At 54.4% G+C, this 22,942-nt stretch overlaps 1 long non-coding RNA gene across 1 annotated transcript in view; it reads left to right on the top strand.

Annotated features, from left to right (window-relative positions):
- Nucleotides 1–22,942, top strand: part of LOC123343678 — a 106,501-nt gene that overhangs the window by 51,908 nt on the left and 31,651 nt on the right. Inside the window, exon 2 of the long non-coding RNA XR_006572315.1 lies at nucleotides 15,081–15,153. This is a non-coding gene — a long non-coding RNA (uncharacterized LOC123343678). The remainder of the gene's footprint in view (nucleotides 1–15,080; nucleotides 15,154–22,942) is intronic.

The raw sequence follows: 22,942 nt of genomic DNA on the forward strand, positions 1-22,942 counted from the left end.
AAACCTAGCTCTGAACTGCTTCCACTTATTGGGCTTGATAAACGTATGCCAGACCCAGGCAGACGTGGAATGAAACTATTGACCCTAGAGCACAAACTATGGAGAACTTCGTTCCTAGGTTCATCCTAAGCTTTAACCATAACCAGTGACTCCAGCTTCCTGAGTTAGTTTGGAATGACATTTAATAAGACACTGCATCCGTCCCTCCTTTCACGTTGATTTTTATATGAAGTTTGTGCCCTGACTCTTGTACAAGAGCCAAGTTCAGCATCTGACTTTGCTCGAAAGTACAAAATACTTCACTTGAAACGTCTGTAAAGCACAGAGGAAGGAAAAGAGACCAGTGTCTTTCTGAATTCTGATGAATTTCACCCCCTTTACTGGGTGTAGCAATGGGTATTAGAAAGAGAGAAGGCAGCACCCACTCTTCTACTTACAAGCGGGTTGAACGTGTATTTGAAATACCAACTTAGTTCGGTTTGCTGCTGGATTCAGATATTACCCTAACGCTTTCTGTCATCCGCGCACCTCGGGTGTAGCTATTTGCACGGGGAAACAAAGGTGGAACGTGCCAAATGAAAATTGTTCTGAAACAGCTGCCCTGCTCATAACTCTGTGTGCGCACACGTCAACTATGGATTATGGCACTGGGCTCTACTGTGTGTCACGGAGTCCCTGGGCGATGCTCTGGAACTGTTCCCCACAAAAGCAGGCAGGACTTTGGGGAGCCTCCTCTCCCTTGGAGCAGACTGTCTGCAGGGCAAGAAGCTCCCACGGCTTCACCTCCTGGGTCTGACCTTGGAGCATTCAGCATCCTCTGCCCCTCCGTGCGCTTCCCCCAGGGAGTCCGCCCAGGCAGGGTCCTGGGGAAGCCACAGGGTCCTGCCCCCCCACTTTGCAGTCCGACGTGACTCTCAGCCAGCCAGTAACACAGAGGTTTATTCGACGACAGGAACACGGGCTAAAACAGAGCTTGTAGGTACAGCGAGCGGGACCCCTCGGCCGGGTCCATTCTGGGGGGCCGTGAGCCAGACCCCCACGTCTGCCCTTCACTCCTCGTCCCCAGCCAGCTCCAGACTGAAACCCCCTCCAGCCCCTCCTCTCTGCTGAGTTCCTTTCCCGGGCCAGGAGGTCACCTGACCTCTTTGTCTCCAACACCTTCAGTTGGCACCTTTGCAGAGGAGGGGCCCAGGCCATCAGTTGCTAGGAGACGGAGTGCCAGGCATTTAGGTGCACTGGCCCCTTCCTCCGCAGCAATCACACACCCTTATCCCCCCAGCTGGATACTTAAGAACTGAATAGGGGACACTGAGGCACCAACACAGTATTCAGAGAAAACATTAAGAACATTCCCAGTTCGCCACACTGTGTCTCTGTGGTGGTTCCCGAGAGCTCGCGTGCATGTGGCTAGGGCCGGGAACCAGCTGTTGCCATGATGCGAATGGAGCTCTGACAATCCTTTCCCTAGAACACTTGCCAATGTTTCGCCAGTGTCCCTGTCCGCCCAGCCAGAATGCGGGATGTGGACGGGCATTTCAGGGTGTCTCCTGCTGCCAAACCGTTCTAGCTAGTGCTAGGCCAGAGGATCAGACTGTAACGCCTGGGTGCAGCAGTTCACACGTACAGAGTGGGCTCGCTGGAGCTCTCCTCTTCTCCTCCCCCTGCTCAGGGGAGCCGAGCCATGGGCTCAGGCTCCAAACTGCCCTTTGATCATCCCAGGAGGGAGAGCAGAATCTGCTTCCATGCCACTGTCACTCCCATTCGAGTCCCATCCCTCTGACCGGTGCACGGCGGGAGCGGGGTGCCTGCAGCTGGCAGGCCAGGCAGTCGGCAGTGCCCTGCCCGCGGCGGTACCTGGCTGTGTCAGCCATGTTTGACTGGGGATTTCCCTGCTGCCCAGCAAGACGGCCTGGCTGCCAACTCCCAGCTGAGCCCCCTGTACCCGGCAGCCCAGCGGGCCCGTGTCCCCAGCAGCAGAGCAGGCTTGGGAAGTAGCATGTTCGCGATAAGGCCAGGCCAGCTTAGCAGCTCCTCGCTCGGGGCAGACACAGCCCCAGTGGCTGCTAGGGCTTAGCACAGCCCCTGCCGTGCAGAACCGACCAGCACTTCTCCCGGCAGCGCCAGGAGAGTCTGGCATGGCCTCCTCCAGCCCCTGGCACTGCGCAGCCCCACAGCTCCCTCCAGGGACAGGCCTGGACCTGCTGAGCCTCCTCCCGCCCCCTGTGCCTTCAGTGCAGGCCTGGCGTTCCGGCCACCTGCCTGCCATGGCCTGGCCCCGGGCAGCCCTGGCACTGGCGCTGCGGTGGATGGCAGCGTGTGTGGCAGCCTTGTTAACCAATAGAACTGCATTGCTGCCCAGTACATCACTGGCGGACGGCCCGGAGCAGAGATTGGTGCGCTCTGGCTACGTAACAGGTGGCTGTAGCATCCCCTGTGCAGAGCTTATTAAACTGCTGGCAAGTGTTTACAGGCTGTCCTGCCCCAGAGTCTAACAAAGCAATTCTGTCTCTCCAGCCCTCAGCAAAGCGGGAGAATGGGGCTGCTTCCCTGCTGCAGATCCTTGCAGTCAGAGGAGCAGGGCTGCGTGTGTTTGCTGAGGCTTAGCGGTCCCGTTTCATAGTTACACACTGTGTTCTCTGCTTTGCTATGTACCGGTGTCTGAGTGCTGGGCTGCAAGGACCGCTTGCTCTCCGAGCTGTCTGCACGCAGGCCTCGCCACCGGCCCGGCCCTGGGCCTCGCTCTGCTCTCATGGAAAGAAAGGCACAGTCGAAGCTGTGGGAAAGCAGTGCCGGGCTCCGCTGAACAATGGTGCCATCATGGCTTGCGTGATTAGCTGCTGCCTGGCTGGAGCCTCCCCTTTATGTTTGTGAGCTCCCAGCGTATAATTGCAAAGAGAACAGCCATGGGCCTCATGTTGTTTCTGACGATTATTTAGTTGAGTAGCTCGGAGGGATCTGAATGCTGGTTTCAGTCTCTGTAGTGGCTCCTGAGCCTCTGCCATAATATCTGATGTTGTTGCTTCCCTGGCCATGGAGATAATCCCCAAAGCTCAGCTGTAGGAACAGAGAGAAGGATCCTGCTCCAGCACTGCCCCTGGAGGGAGGTGGGGCTGTGACAGCAGCGACCTTGGCCGAAGTGACAGACCGAATCGGACACTCCAGGACTGAACGGCTGAGTCGAAGAGCCAGGCGCTGTCGCTGGGGCTGTAGCAGGCAGGAATGTGCAGTGGATCAGGCTCGGGGGGCATGGTGTGTCGGGGGGAGGTGTGTAACGCACACTGGCCAGGGCTGTGCACAAAGGTGTGAGTTTCATGCTTTGGCGTCTCCCCTCCAGAACCATAGAATCTCACACTACATAAGGTCACAGGGCAATGAGTTCAGGCCAATCACTGCTGTGTGTCTGTTACAGCCGCGCCCGGAGACCCGATCAGGGATCAGGGCCCTGCACACACGAGTAACCAAGCACCCTAGTACCTGCCCCAAAGAGCTGACAGTCCAATAGGGCCAGAATCTCAGGCTCAGCCCAGCTCTGACTGGCACAAGACAGGGAAAGCAAAGGCAGCTTTAAGCCGCCTCTGGCCTCCTTTGATCCTGGGGCCAGCCAGGACTTGCTCTGGTGTGTGACTTCCACCTGGCTGCAGGAATGTTGCAGTGTTGGGGCTGATGGCCACAGCTTTATGTCTCCCAAGCTGCATGCTGAGGCTTTAAGGCCTGAGTTGGCTGGAGCCCGTGTGTCTAGCACATGTCAAACCCGAACACTCCAAGTGTGGGGACCTGGGAAACTGCTGGTTTGAAGGTGCTATTTCAGTATCCAATATTGAAACCCAAGGAAACGCCCCTGAAGCTAGCAGGAGGGGATCTGTAAACAGGGCCGGCTCTAGACCCCAGCGCGGCAAGCATGCGCGTGGGGCAGCCCTTTCCCGGGGGGGCGGCAGGCTGGGCCGGCGGACCTGCCGCAGTCATGCCTGCGGGAGGTCCACCGGAGCCCCGGGACGACCGGACCTGCCGCAGGCATGACTGCAGACGGTTCGCTGGTCCCGCGGCTCGGCTGGACCTCCCGCAGGCATGACTGCGGCAGCTCCAGCGGAGCCGCCGGACCTGCGAACCGTCCGCAGCTGCGGGAGGTCCAGCCGAGCCCCGCGACCAGCGGACCCTCCGCAGTCATGCCCGCGGGAGGTCCGCTGCTCCCGCGGCTCCGGGGCGCCTCCCGCGCATGACTGCTTGGGGCGGCCAAAAACGTAGAGCCGCCCCTGTCTGTAAACTGGGAAGGTTAAAGAAGCCCAGACATATCCAGCTAAGTCTGAAATCACTGTGGTGTGCACTGGTCACCTTAATTCGTGGTCTCCTCCATCATATCCTCCTCTACCCCTTAGTGTCTGTAAAACCAACTTCTTGTCTTCAGGCCTTTGGGAGGGGGACCAGCTTTTATTCTGTCTGTGGGACACCCAATGCAACAGGTCCCTGATCCCTGACGGGGTCTCTTGGTATAATCGCAGGACAAGGTGCCATCTTTCATATGGCAAGAGAGGTGATTAGCAATACTGGATCAGACCCATGGTCCTTCTGGCCCAGTATCCTGTCTCTGACAGTGGCCAGATGCCCCAGAGGAAATGAACAGAACAGGCAATCATGGAGCGATCCATCCCTGTCGTCCACTTCCAGCTTCTAGCAAATAGAGGCTAGGGACAGCCGGAGCACAAGGCTGCACCCCGACCATCTTGGCTAATAGGTCTATCAATGGCTTTCCTCCGTGAACTTACCTAATTCTTTTTGTACCCATTATACTCTTGGCCTTCACAACGTCCCCTGGCAACGAGTTCTGCAGGTTGATTGTGCATTGTGTGAAGAAATACTTCCTTTTATTAGTGTTAAACCTGCTGCCTATTAATTTCATTGGGTGACCCCTGGTTCTTGGGTTAAGTGAAGGAGTAAATAGCACCTGCTTGTTCACTTTCTCCACACCAGTCATGATTTTATAGACCTCTCTCATATCCCCCCTTAGCCGTCTCTTTTCCAGATGAAAAGTCTCTTATTAATTTCCCTCAGATGGAAGCTGGCCCATACCCCTATTCATTGTTGTTGCCCTTCTCTGTATCTTTTCCAATTCTAATGTATCTTTTTTCTGAGATGCGGTGCCCAAAACGGCCTGCACTATTCAAAGGGTGAGCATACCATGGATTTATATAGCGGCACTACAGTGTTTTCTGTCTACTCATCTATCCCTTTGCTAATGGTTTCTACCATTCTGTTAGCTTTTCTGACTGCCACTGCACATTAAGCAGATGGTTTCGGCAATGTTCAAATAGACAAGTCCAGATTGAGTCAATGGGTAGCTTCAGAAGTGGCTTTCAGTATGCCTGAGATGCCGCCAGCAGACAGTTGCAGCAGGCACTGATTTACGGTGTGGTCCATAGTTTGTGACCGGTGTCCACTGTCATGTTGTACGTTGTTTCGTATCTTCCAGAGATGTAAGAGATGTCATCCCAGCCATGCAACGTTCTGAAATGGCTCAGTGTGGACCACTGTTTCCCAAGTAGATTGAAACGTGGAAGCTTTTTTGTGAGATGGGCTACCAGGTATTTGTTTGGGGCATTAGCATTACCTCAGAATTCTTTCCAAAGTGCCTCAGGATTGAACAAGGATCCCAAAATGGCTTGTGAGATTTCAGATGTGTCTCTGGAAGGTTCCGGAGGTCCTGGTGAATTCAGATTGGCTTTGCTTGTCCTTGGAAGCTGCTCCACGGGTCTCTCTGGATCTCGGGGTGTGTGTGTGTGTGTATGTGTCTGTGGACAGCCATTGAAAGGGCGTTGATTTGAATGTTCCAGGTAGAATTCCCACTGCAGGAACTCTTGGTGTGTGTCCCCTGCCCAGACTAGTGCACAATATTCAGCAATCGATGCCACTGGCTGTTTGCAGGGGGTCTCCGCACCCCAAGTTGTGCCCAGGAGATTTTTGGCTGAGGTGACTCCTTGCTTTTACCATTATGCACGGCCTTCCCACCCGAGCTGTAAAAGTCAAACCTCCATCCAAAGTCGTCCCCCCTCCCCCAGGATTGGTGGGGCTCATTTCAGACCTGCTGACTGCGAAAGGTCCCACTCCGTGGTGCCTTGGTGGCTCTGTTCAGACGAAAGGCTTTGGAGGGTTTGGGGCAGAGCAGTATTCTGCCATTCTCTTGAGGTCAGTGGGGAGTGTCGCCGCACAAAGAGACGTGAGTGAAGTTGTCGGGCAAGTCGTTGTGTAGTGCTGTTGCTGAGCAGTACATGCGAATACCAATAACAAAGCCCCCAGACTTCTCAGGGTAGTGAGAGCTGGGTCCATGCTTGGCCCCAGTCGGCAGGGTTTGGCTGGGGGCAGGTTCCTGGAGCTATTGGTGGGAGATGGGGTGTGATGGGAACGTGGCACAACAGGGGCAGGCATGTGACACTGCTCTGTGCACCGTGTCCATAGAGGGGGGAGCTCTCTGCAGGGGCTCCTCACCGAGGGACCTAAACTTTGCTGAGAGCAGGACCCCGGGGAGGGGGAGAGGGCAGCAAATGGAGCAGGGCTCCTCCCTCCCCAGAGCCCTGGGGGGTGCAACCTGCCCCTGTTGGGAGCATGCACAGCGGACGGCTGTTTACTGAGCTGTCACCTTGAATGTATCCAGTGCTACTGTTCCATGTCTCTGTGGCGCACAGAGAAGGTCAGGCCATTAGTCATCCCAGCCAGTCCGTGCCCCCGGTGACTGTCCCTGCCCAGGCCACGGCGGTGTCTCTCCATCTCCTGAGTGAGACAGGGGTGGGGGGCAAACCAGTGCTCAGGCTGGTGCTTTCCATGTGTGTGCCGGGCTACTGCCGTCCGTCCCAGCCGCGCATCTGCACTGCTCCCGAAGGGACACGCGGCTCGTCCCCATACCCACACGGCTGGGAAGAGCTCTACGGTGCCTCCTGCTGTCCACCGCAAGGGTCACAGCATGGGGGGCAGCATCTCCCCCTGCCTCGTGCAGGCTGGCGCAGGATGTGAACGGAGCCTGGACTCCCCTCTCCCCACCGGGAACCCAGTCATCGGGGCCAGGCAGCGAGGGCTACGCAGCATTGGGCCCTGCGGGAGCAAGGAGGGCCAGGGCCTTGGTGTGTCTGAGGCACGGCCCAGTCCCGGCCGGCTTGTGGGGCAGCGGAGCGGTGCACTGCCCCTTCGGCGGGGCTCAGAAAGTCACGGCCCAGCCCCACCTTGTCTCCTGGGGGGGCCCGCTCCGGGAGCCCCTCGTCAGCCCTGACTCAGCCCCTGCCCCACCTCCCACCCGTTCTGCCTGGGCAAGGGGCTCAGAATAGGGCTGACAGTGGCGTTGTCACATCAACAGCGACGCGGGGTGCGGGGCTGGTCTGGTGGCCGCCGGCCCGAGGGAGACAGGCCGAGATGCTGCAGAGACTCACTGGGGAGGTGACCAGCACCGAACAGCTTCCCCCCCCGGGGGCGGCGGGGGGAGGCCAGGGCCTGGGGCAGGCGGCAGTTCCGGGCCCAGAGACGGGGGTTTCAGAAGTATTTGACCCTGACCAGAGTCTGCTGCTGTTGGGTGAGGCTCAAAACGCCCATTGACTCCAGTGGTGCCGGCAGGCGGGTGCTGAGCCCCTGGGAAGGGCGAGTGGCAGGAAGTGGGCTCAGGGAAAGGGAGGGCCGAGATCCAGGCCCAGAGCCTGGGCAGGGCGGTCAGGCTGGAGCACAGGGGAGGGGCTGAGCGGCGTGGGGCCTGCTGACACACATAACTGTCCCTGCCCCCAGACGCTTTCCATCGAAGCAGAAGACAGAGACCACAGCTGTGGGCGCACGAGTAGCAGTGAGACTGGGAGGTGCACTGGCCGGCAGACTGGTCCTGCACGTTGTCACCGCCACAGCGGCAGTGGCTGGGTGCAATCCTGCCCTTTGCTCCTGCAACACAGCACCACGGCTGTGCCGAGCGGGGCTGGCTGTGAGCTGGAGCTCGAGCCAACCAGGCAGCTGGAGCTGGGCAAATATTGCCAAACACTCACTGCAAATACCGGCGCTCATCCTAACGAGGATTTCGTTTGGCCGGGGTGTGGGGCGGGGCATGAATGGAAACTGATTTTTAAATTTCCATTGTGACAAAGTTCCTCCTCTATCTCGGTGGGTCCTGCGCTTACGGGCGGATTTGTTCGCCTCAGAGATTCACCCTGTGGGTCAGGAAACAGCCCAGAGACCTTCCCCTCTGGTAGAACCCACAGTCCAGGTCAATTCCTCCTGTGTCTGATCAGGAGTTGGGAGGTTTTGGGGGGCACCCGGGCCCGCCCTCTACTCCGGGTTCCAGCCCAGGGCCCGTGGATCACAGCTGTCTAGAGTGCCTCCTGGAACTGGAGCGCGACAGCTACAACTCCCTGGGCTACTTCCCCAGGGCCTCCTCCCAACACCTTCTGTATCCTCACCACAGGACCTTCCTCCTGGTGTCTGATAATGCTTGTACTCCTCAGTCCTCCAGCAATACGTCTTGCCACTCTCAGCTCCTCGTTCCTCTTGCTCCTAGCTCCTCACATGCACGCTACAAACTGAGGTGAGGTCCTTTTTAAACTCAGGTGCCCTGATTAGCCAGCCTGTCCTAACTGATTCTAGCAGTTTCTTCTTAATTGGGTCCAGGTGACCTAATCAGCCTGCTTGCCTTAGTTGGTTCCAGCAAGTTCCTGCTTGTTCTGGAACTGCCTCTGTTACCTTACCCAGGGAAAAGGGATCTACTTCATCTGGGACTAACATATCTGCCTTCTAACACTCTCCTGTAGCCATCTGGCCTGACCCTGTCACACCATATATGAGCATTCAGACTGGAACCATTCATATGATAACACCTATGAGTCGTCAGCTGGGACAGAGCTCCAGCACCACAGCACAGGGCTCTAACGCTTCAGCGGAAGGAGTAACTCCAGGAGCTGGCTGCAGTAGTAGGTTGTTATCCTCTCTGGCTATGTCAGCACTGCAGCTGGGCAGACAAACTCACACTAGGGCAGCTCAAGCAAATGCGCTAAAACTAGCACTATGGATGTTACAGCCTGGGTGCTCGAGCCCTCCCCACCCCCTGGGGCCAAGCTCAGGGGCCAGCCAAGCCGCAGCTTGTGCCGTAACGGCCAAGGCTATTTTTAGCATGCTAGCTCCAGCAGAATAGCACAAGTCTGTCTGCCAGGCCAGGAGGCTGGCTCCCAGCTGCGGCACCACGTAGACACATCATTCAGCCAACATTTCCTCCTTGCACAGTCAACCAGACAGGGAACCGAGACCATGCCATGTGACCCCACAGCTCAGTACCGAATACCCAGAACAGCTCCAGTGCAGAGGGTGAAAGAGCTGGAATACAAATGCTGGCGCACTCCTATTTGCTCTGCGGATGGGCACGAGCCTGGGGGCGGGGGTCTCACTGGGAATTAGCTAGTGAAACAGAGCAGCCGGTGTCCTGCCTAGCTGAAGCTGCACCCCACAGGCTGCCAGCTGGGGCCCGGCTGTGCCGGCTGGGGCAGGAACCCCCCAGTGCCAAGGAGCGCCGCTGCGCACCGTCGGAATCCGACCCTGCGGATGTGTGGCAGGCAGGAAGGAGCTTCTTACGGCTCGTCCTGTCCTGACCCCCATCGCAGCCCACACCGCGACCCTCAAATTCAAAGGATTAATTCTCGGAGGGGCTACAGACGGGACCCCAAACTACTTCTCCCCATGGCCTTCCTGCCATGACACGGCACCATGGCGGATGATGCAACAGCCATGGACCAAGTCTGGGCTCTCTTAGTTAAAGGTGAGGCACCACTGAGAACGGAAATGGAAATGGAAATGGCAGTGGCTCTCTCAGACACCTGGGCTTGTGGATGGCCAAGGCTGGCCCGGCCCTGCTGCGAGAAATTTTCCAGCACTACAGTAATTACTGAAAGTAGCCACTGGATGTCAGCTGTGCTCTAACTGATGCGGGGATAGCGTGGTGGGGGGTCCGCAGGCTCCGATTGGCAGATGAAGGTGCCGGGGCTGAGAATTGCTAAGTGATGACTTTGAAAGTCCTGGTTTTTGTTGTTTTCTGAAAGGGGCCATGTGGGCAGCTTGGAAATCAGTGTTTCACTAAACTCCTTTAAGGAAAACAAGGAATTTCAGACAAACAAGTTTGTTTACATTTGCAGGAGATAATACTGCCCACTTCTTGTTTACAATGTCACCTGAAAATGAGAACAGGCGTTCTCATGGCACTGTTGTAGCCAGCATCGCAAGATATTTACATGCCAGATGCACTAAAGATTCATATGTCCCTTGATGCTTCAACCACCATTCCAGAGGACAAGCATCCATGCTGATGATGGGTTCTGCTAGATAATGATCCAAAGCAGTGCAGACCGACGCATGTTGATTTTCATCATCTTAGTCAGATGCCACCAGCAGAAGGTTGATTTTTGGTTTTGGTGGTTTGGGTTCTGTAGTTTCCACATCAGACTGTTGTTCTTTTAAGACTTCTGAAAGCATGCTCCATACCTCGTCCCTCTCAGATTTTGGAAGGCACTTCAGATTCTTAAACCTTAGGTTGAGTGCTGTAGCTATTTTAGAAATTTCACATTGGTATCTGTGATGAAGTGGGACTGTTCTTAATGTTTCCTCTGAATACTGTGTGGGTGCCTCAGTTTCTGGCCGACACTATCTCCTGTAAACGTAAACAAACTTGTTTCTCTTAGTGATTGGCTGAACAGGAAGTAGGACTGAGTGGACTTGTAGGCTCTAAAGTTTTACACTGTCTGGTTTTTGAGTGCAGTTATGTAACAAAAAACCCTACATTTGTAAGTTGCACTTTCATGAAAAAGAGATTGCACTACAGTACTTGTATGAGGTGAACTGAAAAATACTATTTCTTTTGTTTATGATTTTTACAGTGCAAATATTTGTAATAAAAATAATATAAAATGAGCACTGTGCGCTTTGTATTCTGTGTTGTAATTGAAATCAATATATTTGAAATTTGTAGAAAAAACACTCAAAATATTTAATACATTTCAATTGGTATTCTACTGTTTAACAGTGGGATTAATCACAATTAATGTTTTTGAGTTAATCACGTGAGTTAGCTGCGATTAATCGACAGCCCTACTTGTTAATATTCCCATGTGGAAAGGATCATCAAGCAACAGTGACAGGTTAACCAAGAAATAATGGTTGTGCAACGCACTGTTATGGTGGATCGAGCTCCAGCTGTACAAAACAAATGTAGAGATGAAGCAAAGACACTTATTTCACAGCCAGAGCTATTGATCCTGTTGTGACAAAGCTCCTTGCTGGTGATTTTGTTTCGTTTACGCTGAGTGACTGACACACATGTAACCATTCTGCCTGTTCCACGCAGGGGCAGTGGCTTGAAAGCTGCTTGCTGTGCCCTTATTAAATAAATGTATTCAGATCATCTTAGAGAACAGACATCTGTGCTTCAGTCCAAGCTCACGCACCCAGAAACTACTGTGCTCTTACTAATAATGGGTTGGCCTCTGACTGGCTGGGGGTTGGCTGGCCAGTGATCATCTCTTTAGTATATTCCAGACGTTACATTCCTTCTGTTTGGTAAACGGCAAGAGGCTGGAAGCTCCCCTGCAGTGAAGTCTCCAGAGGATGCTGAGGTGCCACTGAAGGGCTAGCTGGAGGTGCTGGAAACCCTCCGTTGACCACCATGCTTGGTTCTTTAATGACCACAAGGCACAGGAGCTGCCCTTGGTGGGGTGGGCTTTGGCTTCTTGGTGCTGACCCTGCGCCACCTGGACCTTGTCCGCTCTCCTCCTTGGCTGCAGCTGTGCAATGTGGTGAGAGAAGGCAGCTTGCTCTGCCGAACTGAGCTCCCAGAACTCCTGGCAGCAGAACTGGTTTCCTGCTAGGCCTCTGAGACACCCCAAGACCTCAGGGCCCTCCCTCGCTACCTTAGTCCTTTTCTCTGCCTCAAGCAGCTGGCTGGGATGGGCCAGGAAATCTTGTGCTCGGGCTGGCAGGAGCCTCGTGTTAAAGATAATGGCAAAGGGCTTCAGCTCACACAAATGTCTGCACTCTGCCCCCCCAGACCTCCCCACAGCTGCATCCCCAGCAAGATGCCCCCATTTGCTTCTTGGGAAACTAATGGGTTAGGCCATAAATCCTCCTTTGGTTCCTGTGCCGGCTCCTGAATCCCAGTTCGTACCTTGGTGCTCTGCCAGGCGGATGTACTTACGCATGGCCACAGACCAGCTATGTCGATTCTGGCTGATGCCGTGTTAGTTAACGTGATTGATCAGGTTAAATTAGGTGGCTGAGCTAAGCATTACCTTGCTTCATGTCATGTACCTCGCCGGGAGCCAGGGCGTTTGTCCACCGCCTTAGGGCTGGCAAACAACAGAGCGCACGGGGAGCGGACTGAGAAGAGGCCGAGAAGCTGCCCCTAAACGTGACACCTAGAGTGACCCTGAGCCCCTGGGCACCTGCCTGGCTGGAGAGGCCAGAAGGTCACGCCCAGAAGGTTCGCTCTAAAAGGGCTGAAATTCGGCTAATGTCGCCAGCTGATGCTACTTTCTAGGAAAAGTGCCACTTTCAAATTGGATCCTTCTGCTCCTGTCTGCTTAAAATAGAGATGGCCACTATTATGGTGCTTGCAATTCCTGGCTTGCTTTCAGGCTTCTGAGATCCCCTTCTACTCTGAGATGTCACCCAAGTATTAACCCCTGGTTGAACTCTGCAGCCAGCCAGTTTCCCATCACTTTATTGCCTCCGAATGAGCCTGTGTGGTTGACAGCCGTGGCCTGTAGGTGCCAGTCTTGTTCTGCTCAGTAAGCAGCAGCACTGGAGGTAGGAATCTGGTCCTTGACTCCATTTTTTAGGTAGCAGCAGCAGAATACTACTTTATTTCCATAGTCCTTTTCCACAGGGTCCCTAACCACGTTCCAAGCCCAGGTGCAGCCTGTGACTCCCCGGGAAGGGGACTCTCTCGGTCTCGCACATGGTGTAAGGGAGGCGCAGAGAGCGTAAGGCCTGAATTTTCCAGTGTTGGCTAGTTTTGGGTGCCTCCATTTTGGGGTATCCAAGGAGGGGAGAGCCAGGGCCTGATTTAAGAGTGTCTGAGCAGCTGCAGCTCCCGCCAGCCTCAGCACCTCTGAAAACCCGGTCCCAGGAAACCCAAGCCAGGCACCCAAAATTAAGGTCAAGGAGCTGGGAGCAAGTGACTTGGCCAAGGTCACTCAGCAATTCATTGGCAAGAGCAAGGACCAAACCCAGCTGTCGCTGTCCGTGCCACGTGCTGGCCACTAGACCATGCTCCCCGCTGCTGGGGTGTAAGCGAGACACTGCGCATCCTCCTTGCATGCGGGAGAATCTCGTCACAGAAGCGGGGGCTCTGCCTTGAGATTCCTGGTGCTTCCCACTCCAGAGAGAGGTAATACAAGTGCAGCTTCTCACGGCCTTTCGCCCTTTCCAGGCTGGTCCCGTCCAGCAAGGAAAAAACACTTTGCCCCAAGTTCCACAACTTCATATTAAAATGGTTCTGTTCGAGCTAGTTCCTTAAAATGGGGAAAGGCTCAGGAGAGGCGTGGGATGAGTGTCTGTCTGTCTGTCTGTCTATAACCAGTTTGCCATCCGTAAAACTAAGGGAAAAGATTTTGTAATAACGCCTCAATATCTGGGACTTACTGCCTCAGTCTTGAGCGGTTTTCAGCAGTCTCCTACCACTGTTTCATCTCAGGTCACTGGCCAGCGATAGCAATGCCTGTCTCCCTGGGATGTTTGTGATCTCAGCCCAGTCCCCAGCTGCACCAAACTGCTGCCGGTGCTGCCGCTTTTGCCCTAGACACGGTTCCTCCTGTCTAGGGTTGAATCGGGGGGACAGGGCGATGTCGGAGCTGCCTGCACTCCCCCTGCCCGTGCCCCTGTGCTGCAGCCGAATACAGGAGCCCTGTTTGTAGGGTGGACGGGCACCTTCCATCTGAAAGCTAAATTCACTCCATTACAAACGTGGCACTTAAGAACCCAGGCCTGGTAAAATCTCTGTTCGATACCCTGCCCTCCCTGCTCAGCGGAGCAGTCTCATTTGATAACTGGCCCCATTCCCCACCTCATGCAACAGCAAGAAACAACCAATCCACCAACGTTCTCATGCTCGCTGCTCCCCTCCCTCCTGCCAAGCGGCCATGCCGGGTTCTTCCCTGGGCAGGTGCCTGTTGGAATGACGCGAAGTGAAAGGCTGGCCTGCGTTGCGGGAGTTTGTGATAGTTCTCCACAGCCAGCAAGTGGATTCCCCTGGATGCTGAGAGCAGAAAAGGGATTTCTGAGTGACCCAGACCCAGAGCCTTCCCCAGCTCCCCCTGCCCACCAGCCTGGTCTGGAATCTGCTCATGCCGGGAATGCTGCAGGGCCTCAGGATGGGGCCAGCATGTGGCAGAGACACCTCCCCAGGGGGACCCACAGGAGGAGAGTGGCAGAGCTGGGCAGAGGAGGGAGGTTCTCTGTCCCACACCTGAGCCCGGTTGTGACGAAGTGGGACTGTTCGTACTGGGGGCTGGGAATGCTGGGTGCAGGCCTCTAAGTATCTAGCAAAGCAAAAGGCCATGCAGCTGAATGCCTGACACTCTGTCTCCTAGCAACTGATGGCCGGGCCCCTCCCTGCAAAGGTGCATCTAAAGGTGTTGGAGACAAAGGGGTCAGGTGACCTCCTGGCCCGGGAAAGAAGCTGAGCAGAGAGGAGGGGCTGGAGGGGGCTGGGGAGACTGGAGCTGGCTGGGGAAAAGAGGGGAAGCAGAGAGAGAGGGCTCTGCTCCCCGAGGGGGGCTGTGGGGCTTCTGGGGCCCCACGATGATCCTAACAGGGGGGATCCTGGTATCTATGCCTGCAAGACCTGTGTTGGACTGTGTTCCTGTCGTCTAAATAAACCTGCTGCTTTACTGGCTGGCTGAGAGTCCTGGTGAATCGGCAGGGAGCCTGGGGGTGCAGGGCCTGACTCCCCTACACTCCGTGACACCGGTGCGCGGTCGTTTCCTCTCAGAGCCTGGTGCTACACAAATGGGTGCAAAGTCTAGAAAAAAGGGAATCCCATTTGTTTTCCAGCCACTCCCCGCCTCACTGCTTCTAAATTGTTTCTTTAGGTCTTCTGAGCATGAAGATATAAACCATACCCAGCACTACTGCCTCCTACCCTGAAATCCCAACCACCTGCAGGTGAGTGAGGTTCTCCCTTAGCAACACAGCAGCACCTCTGAGCCCCGCTGTGCCATGCTCTCACTCAGTGAATGGGCCTCAGTTTCCCCATTCCTCAAGCAGGGATACTGACTCTCTGACCTGCCTGTGCGTCTAACCATCACTATTTGTTTAAAATCAGCTGCTTGCCCCACCCTATAATGCTGGGTCTCGGATTCGACGGCAGAGCCGATCTCACAGGATGTTCACATTCCAATATAATGGAGACATGCTAATTCATGTTGCTGTACTTGACCCTAGCAGCTTCCCCAAGGACGAGGTGACCAGGGAGGGTGGGCACGTTTTCAAAGGCACAACGTTCTGTGCCCAAGATGTTAGCAGATCCCAAACCTCCCACCTGCCATCAAACAGCACCAGCTCACGTGCATTCGGTCGTGCTCTTTGGTGAGTACAGGAGTGGCTGTCGAAGCTGCCCATCCAGGAGGGTGAGCATTCAGAACCACGGCCACTCTGAAAAACTCGTGCCCTCGTCTCTCTGATCAGCAGGGAAGTGTTACAGCTACTCCCATGATGCTAGCAAGGCCGTGTACGCTGCACCATGTCTTCCTCCTCACTGGGCTGTGGGCTGGATCGTGGGACTACACGGGCATTTAAAATGGCAGTGCCCTCAGCTGGGCTGCAGCGCTGTAAACTGTCCTAAGTGTGTGGCTGAGGCTGGTAGATGCTAACATGCCAGCGAGCTGCTGAGACCTGTCCCCGGCACCCTGGCAATATTGTAAAGAGCTCCCAGGATATAGAACAGCACCTGTCGTGATCTGCAAGGGCAGGTGGGATTTCCAGGGCGGCGGGACAGGAGGAGCCCTGGGCCTCCCATCACCGGCAGGGATGGGGCGCTGGTTTGAAAGGGGGACACATGATCTGAGATGGCTGCTTTAAAAAAAAAAGATGAGAAAGTTGATTTCCCCCTCGTGTTGCTGAACCACTGACCTTCCTGAGTCCCTGGGTGTATTCTAGGGTGACCAGACAGCAAATGTGAAAAATCGGGACAGGGGGTTGGGGGTAATAGGAGCCTATATAAGAAAAAGACCCCAAAATCGGGACTGTCCCTATAAAATCGGGACATCTGGTCACCCTAGTGTATCCTAGGGGCATCCTCAGCATGCTGCGGGCGTGGCTCAGTCTGCCAGCTACCTGCAGGAATTCTCCAGCATGGTAAATAGTGCTCACTATTCTACCTGCCCTGCTAATGTACCTGCAAAAGGAATAAATCTCCAGGACGCCCAAGCAACACCTGCTGGGAATATTGTAACAGAGCTGCCAGGCACCTGAATGAACCACAGCTGCAAATCTGCACTGCAAAATTCAATTCAATTCATTAAATAAAACGGAGGGTCCCACAGAAGGAGTTCTCAGTCAGTAAGACAGGAACTCTTCCCATATCTGGCTGTCGCTCTTGAAATGTACAAGAGGCTGGAGTCCCTTTGCCTGCCTTCCCTTTGTGAATTTGCAACAAGACTCAAAAGCAGTGTGCAAAAAAAGGCAAGTGAAAGATAAGAATTTGTTCAGCTCTTACCAGTTCCCCAAGCCTGGCTCTGTGGTGCTGTTCCGAGATGTCTGTTTCTTTTCAGCAGCTGTTGACACCTCCACATTCAATTTCCTGAAGCTTGGCTCTGTTTCTGCTGCTCCCAGATCATTGTTCCCTGCTGCTCCTATTGACACGTTTACATTTGATTTCCCATTTTGGATTTTTGACACCTTTCAGTCAGCGTTTGGACCAGTGAGATTACAGTGTTGTGGGCTACTCACTTGCAGGGACGTGGAATTCTCCCTGGGAGTAGTTTTTAGATTTTTTAGGAGTGCTGTTTTCATGAGAGGTTGGTAAGAACTATACAATTACTCCAGCTGTAATGACAGGACTGCGAGTACAATATACTTCCAGTTGGCATCTTCCCCCTAGAGAGCAAATTATTCATTATTAAGTTTCATTTTCACATCTGCATTGTTCTGCTATTGTAGGAGATGCCCTTTTAATATTTAATATTAGTAATTGAAAGAATGAGATGCAAAAATGTTTCCAGTTTAGCTTCTGCACTGAGGCTGTCTGGCAAAGCACCCAGCAGAAGAGCTGGATTTTAGCTGACATTTCATTGCACTGCTCTGATTACAGGGTCTGATCCTGCGAGGTGCTGAGCCTAATTTCTACCTCCTCTCGCAGGAGTGGAGGGTGCTCAGCACCTGGCAGTATTGCTCCTAATCTTGTTTAGATTTTTTTAAAAGTTCCCATGAGTATTTTCAACTAAAATATTTAATTGATGTTGTGACTATTTTCCAAACTAAAGCTGCAGCACCTGGCATGTGGCTGGGGCTGTGCAAAATATTATAATGCTTTAAAAGGGCCATGGGCAGCATTATCACACCCTGAGAACGATTTCACCCTCACTCCCACCCAACCGCCCTGCGCCCTGACGGGCTAATGCTGCACTACAATCCCCAGGTGTATCTCAGCGCCCGCTGCTGTGCTCCGAGCAGCCCCATGGAACGGCCAGGCACGTGTGGCTGGGCTGGAGGCCAGCTGTCACTGCAGGGACTGTCCCACAGCGCGTGCAGCCAGCTGCTCCCAGCTCCAGCACCTGCTCGTTGCCTGGCTTTTAGCAGAGGGCTGGCTTGTTACACCTGAGCGCCTCATTGATCAGCAAGGGCTTCACTCACCCGGCCCCAACCACGGCACTGCTTCATGTGTGGTAGCCCGGTGCCAGGCAATGCCATGGAGCTGTGTGCTCACCACGGCCGCCCAGCGGATCTCATTCTCGTCCAGTGCCTTCCTGGGCCCCTTTCTCCGGGGACTGATGGGAAATGCTTTGCTGTAAGTTTGCAAGGCCGGGCCCTGGAAAGGTGAACTGTGTTGGGTAGTTGTTGTGAATGGTTACATAGGCCACCCTGACTGATCAGCCCGAGGCCTTGGAAAGGCCAGTTGGGTTCTGGATCTCTTGGGAAGAGGGAGCAGGCCAGGGGGTTAAGCAGGATGAGGAAATGTTAGACCAGTGGTGACCTTTTCCTTTCCAGATCTCCCAGGCCTTGCACGAGGGCCTCAGGCTTACTGGCTGGGAGCAGCGATTACATTAATTTGTTGCCTCTTTCCCATTGATTAGTTGCATTTGCATCCCTAGTCCCATTTCTGAAGGGTGTAGCCACATCCTCGGCTGGTGAGAGGTTTTACAGACATGGACCTGTTCTCCCCACTCCACTGCCAAGCAGTGGCCTCCCCCAGGTGAAATATCTTCTCTGGTGCAAATGCTCAAGCAAGTGAGCTCAGCCTTCGCTTTCTGTGAGCAGAGCATTCACAAGCCACTCCAATGAGCCTGGCCAAAGTACATTCAGCTGCAATAAGCAAGTGGTGCAGGTCTTGTTGTGTGTGGTGGCAGTGGCTGGACACATGGCGAGCTGGCTGGAAAGCTTGCCAGTGTGGGCAGGGGTGGCTCCAGACCCCAGCGCGCCAAGCGCGTGCTTGGGGTGGCATGTCGCGGGGGTGCTCTGCCAGTCGCCGGGAGGGCGGCAGGCGGCTCCGGTGGACCTCCCGCAGGCATGCCTGCAGAGGGTCCGCTGGTCCCGCGGCTCCGGTGGAGCATCCACAGGTACGTCTGCAGGAGGTCCACCGGAGCCCCGGGACCAGCGGACCCTCTGCAGGCGCGACCAGCAGAGCGCCCCCTGCGGCGTGCCGCCGTGCTTGGGGCGGCGAAATGGCTAGAGCCGCCCCTGAGGGTACGTCTACACTACGGGACTATTCCGAATTTGCATAAACCGGTTTTGTAAAACAGATTGTATAAAATCGAGTGCGCGCGGCCACACTAAACACATTAAATCGGTGGTGTGCGTCCACGGTCCGAGGCTAGCGTCGATTTCTGGAGCATTACACTGTGGGTAGCTATTCCGTAGCTATCCCATAGTTCCCGCAGCCTCCCCCGCCCCTTGGAATTTCCGGGTTGAGATCCCAGTGCCTGATGGGGCAAAAATCATTGTCGCGGGTGGTTCTGGGTAAATGTCGTCAGTCACTCCTTCCTCTGGGAAAGCAACGGCAGACAAGCATTTCGCGCCTTTTTTCCCTGGATTGCCCTGGCAGATGCCATAGCATGGCAATCATGGAGCCTGTTTTGCCTTTTGTGACTGTCACCGTATGTGTACTAGATGCCGCTGACAGAGGCAATTCAGCAGCACTACACAGCAGCATGCTTTTGCTTTTGCATGACAGCAGAGATGGTTACCAGCCATACTGTACCATCTACCAGTCCATAAATTGGTAAAAAGATGATCATCGTTACCAGTCCTTTTGCACTGCACCATCTGTTGCTGTCATAAGTGCCCCTGGCTGCTCTTAGCCAGGGGCGCAAAAACCAAAATTGGGAATGACTCCCTGAGTCAATCCCTCCTTTTTGGTATCTAAAAATAGAATCAGTCCTGTCTAGAATTTGGGCAAGTGTACTAGAGAACCACTGTATCATAGAGCCAGAGAGCACAGCTGCTCTGTGTCAGATCCTGCAGAAATTATGAGCTGTATGCTATTCACAGGGGGTGCTCCTGCAACAACCCCACCTGTTGATTCCGTTCTTCCCCCAGTCTTCCTGGGATACCGTAGCATTGTCCCCCCACTTGTGTGATGAAGTAATAAAGAATGCAGGAATAAGACACAGTGACTTGTTAGTGAGAAATGAGTGGAAGGCAGCCTCCAGCTGCTATGATAGTCCAGACAGGACAGTAAGGAGTGTGGAGGAGAGGAGCCCAGCATCCCACTGCTAGTCCAGGGGCAATTGAATATTTTCTTTACACATGAAGGGTGGGGGCTGATGGAGCTCAGCCCCTTGTTGCTATGATGAGGACGGTTACCAGCCATACTGCACCATCTACCAGGAAAAATTAGGGCCAGGCGCCCTTGATCGACCTCACGGATGCTAGTCGGCATGGTTACCAGTCCTTTTGCACTGCCCCATGTGCCAATAGGCTGATGATGACGATGGGTATCAGTCTTACTGCACCATCAGCCACCCATGGTGGGGGGGAGCAAGGATGTTGGTGTTGAGTGCTGCAGCATCCCGTCTATCTGCAGCATTCAGTAAAGATAGGGTGACATGTAAAAGAGTCAAGAGAGGATTGTTTTCCCTTTCACTTCTGGGGGTGGGTGGGGGGGTGCGTAAATTGCCGAGCTATGCCCTGACCCACCACGGACACTGTGTTTGACTCATGAAGCATTTGGAGCTCAGCCAAGAATGCAAATGCTTTTCAGAGACTGCAGGAACTGTGGGATAGCTTGAGTCCTCCAGTCCATGAGCGTCCATTTGATTCTTTGGTTTTCCGTTACGCTTGTCACGCAGCAGTGCGCTGAGTCCCTGCTATGGCGTCTGTCTGGAGATTTTTTTAAAATGATTTTGAATTTCGTCTTCTGTAACGGAGCGCTGATAGAACAGATTTGCCTGCCCGTACAGCAATCACATCCGCATGGTCCATGCTGGAGCTCTTTCTTTATTTTGATTTTTAACTGCATCGCCACCCGTGCTGATCGGAGCTCCACGCTGGGCAAACAGGAAATATTCAAAAGTTCGCGGGGCTTTTCCTGTCTACCTGGCCACTGCATCCGAGTTCAGATTGCTGTCCAGAGCGGTCAGTGGTGCACTGTGGGATACCGCCCGGAGGCCAATACCGTCGATCTGCAGCCACACTAACCCTAATCCGATATGGTAATTCCGATACTAGCGCTACTCCTCTCGTTAGGGAGGAGTACAGAAACCGGTTTAAAGAGCCCTTTATACCGATATAAAGGGCCTCTCAGTGTGGACGGGTGTGGCGTTAAATCGGTTTTACGCTCCTAAAACCGGTTTAAACACCTAGTGTAGACCAGGCTTGAGTGTGGGGATGGTTAATGCTGGCCGAAACCCCACTGCAGGCCCCCCAAAGTAAGTATGTTGCAGGGAGCCCCCCAAGCCCCACACTTCCCTCCTCCTGGGGTGGGGTGGGGGGCTCCATGGGGTGCCATTACTGTGCAGTTGGCCCAGTGCTGTAAACTACTGGGTAGGTCAGGCTTTCAGAACAAGTATTGCATTGGGGGGCATTCCTCACCTGGGGCTGGGTCAGCACCTCCTGTGGTGAAACCCAAGCCCCCCGTTCATGCCTGGGGGCACCCAGGTCTGCCCAGTCCCCACGGAGAGCCCTCTGCGAGGGCTGGGGCAGGCAGTACCGTGGAGACAGGTGCGTCGCGGCCCCAGGTCTGCTCAAGGCACAGAGCTGGCAGGCACGCTCACCTCAGGGTCTACGGGCCAGGTCCTCGACACACGGGGTGGTCAGGCCTGGTTTCCCAATGGCACTGGAGCAGTGCTGGCTCCCGCCCCCATTCCACACCCGTATGTAAGGCCGAGGCCGGGGGCTGGGACTGGCGGACTAGCGTATTTCCTGTGGCTAATCCCTAGGAGTGCAAACACGCAGACTTCCCCTTTTGCAGTTGGGGGCTGGAGGCACAGAGAGACCAAGGCCTGAGTCCTCCAAGGGGTGTAGGCATTGTAATCCCAGCCCCAAGGCAGCTTCCCCTCCACACACACCCCGGAGTCCCCAGCCTCACGCTGGGGGGAAGGAGGACATAAGAACATAAGAACGGCCGTACCGGGTCAGACCAAAGGTCCATCTAGCCCAGTATCCTGTCTACCGACAGTGGCCAATGCCAGGTGCCCCTGAGGGAGTGAACCTAACAGGCAATGATCAAGTGATCTCTCCCCTGCCATCCATCTCCATCCTCTGACGAACAGAGGCCAGGGACACCATTCCTTACCCAGCCTGGCTAATAGCCATTTATGGACTTAACCACCATGAATTTATCCAGTTCCCTTTAAACGCTGTTATAGTCCAGCCTTCACAACCTCCTCAGGTAAGGAGTTCCACACGTTGACTGTGCGCTGCGTGAAGAAGAACTTCCTTTTATTTGTTTTAAACCTGCTGCCCATTAATTTCATTTGGTGACCCCTAGTTCTTGTATTATGGGAATAAGTAAATAACTTTTCCTTATCCACTTTCTCCACATCACTCATGATTTTATATACCTCTATCATATCTCCCCTTAGTCTCCTCTTTTCCAAGCTGAAGAGTCCTAGCCTCTTTAATCTTTCCTCGTATGGGACCCTCTCTAAACCCCTAATCATTTTAGTTGCCCTTTTCTGAACCTTTTCTAGTGCTAGAATATCTTTTTTGAGGTGAGGAGACCACATCTGTACACAGTATTCAAGATGTGGGCGTACCATGGATTTATATAAGGGCAATAATGTATTCTCAGTCTTATTCTCTATCCCCTTTTTAATTATTCCTAACATCCTCTTTGCTTTTCTGACCGCCTCTGCACACTGTGGGGACGTCTTCAGAGAACTATCCACGGTGACTCCAGGGCAAACAAAATTGTGTTGAAATTCTTGCCCTGCTCACCTGGCTGCGCTGCTGTTCCAAACACTGGTGTCCTGCCCGCGGCCGTCCTGCCGCTATCGGGCCTGCTCAGAGCGCACCGGCGGGAAGGGGCCCCACGGCCGTTTCCCTGTCCAGTGTGAGACTCCTGCTCAGGGCTTTGGCTCGAGCCGGGATGCCGAGCTGCTCGTCTGCTGGGGGCGGCGCCCGGCGTCACGCGCTGACCGGTGGGAACGGAGCGGTGAGGTGGGGTTGAGCGGCAGTGATGCCGTGGGGTGCGCGTAGGCCTGGACCCTGCCCGCCACGTAGGCGCCGATCTGCCTCTCCGGGTGCCGAAGGGCTCGCCGAGGCGCACAGGGAGCCCTTCTCCTGAGTCCCAGTC

Source organism: Mauremys mutica, chromosome 11, assembly GCF_020497125.1.
Source record: "Mauremys mutica isolate MM-2020 ecotype Southern chromosome 11, ASM2049712v1, whole genome shotgun sequence".
In the NCBI taxonomy this organism is placed as follows: Eukaryota; Metazoa; Chordata; order Testudines; family Geoemydidae; genus Mauremys; species Mauremys mutica.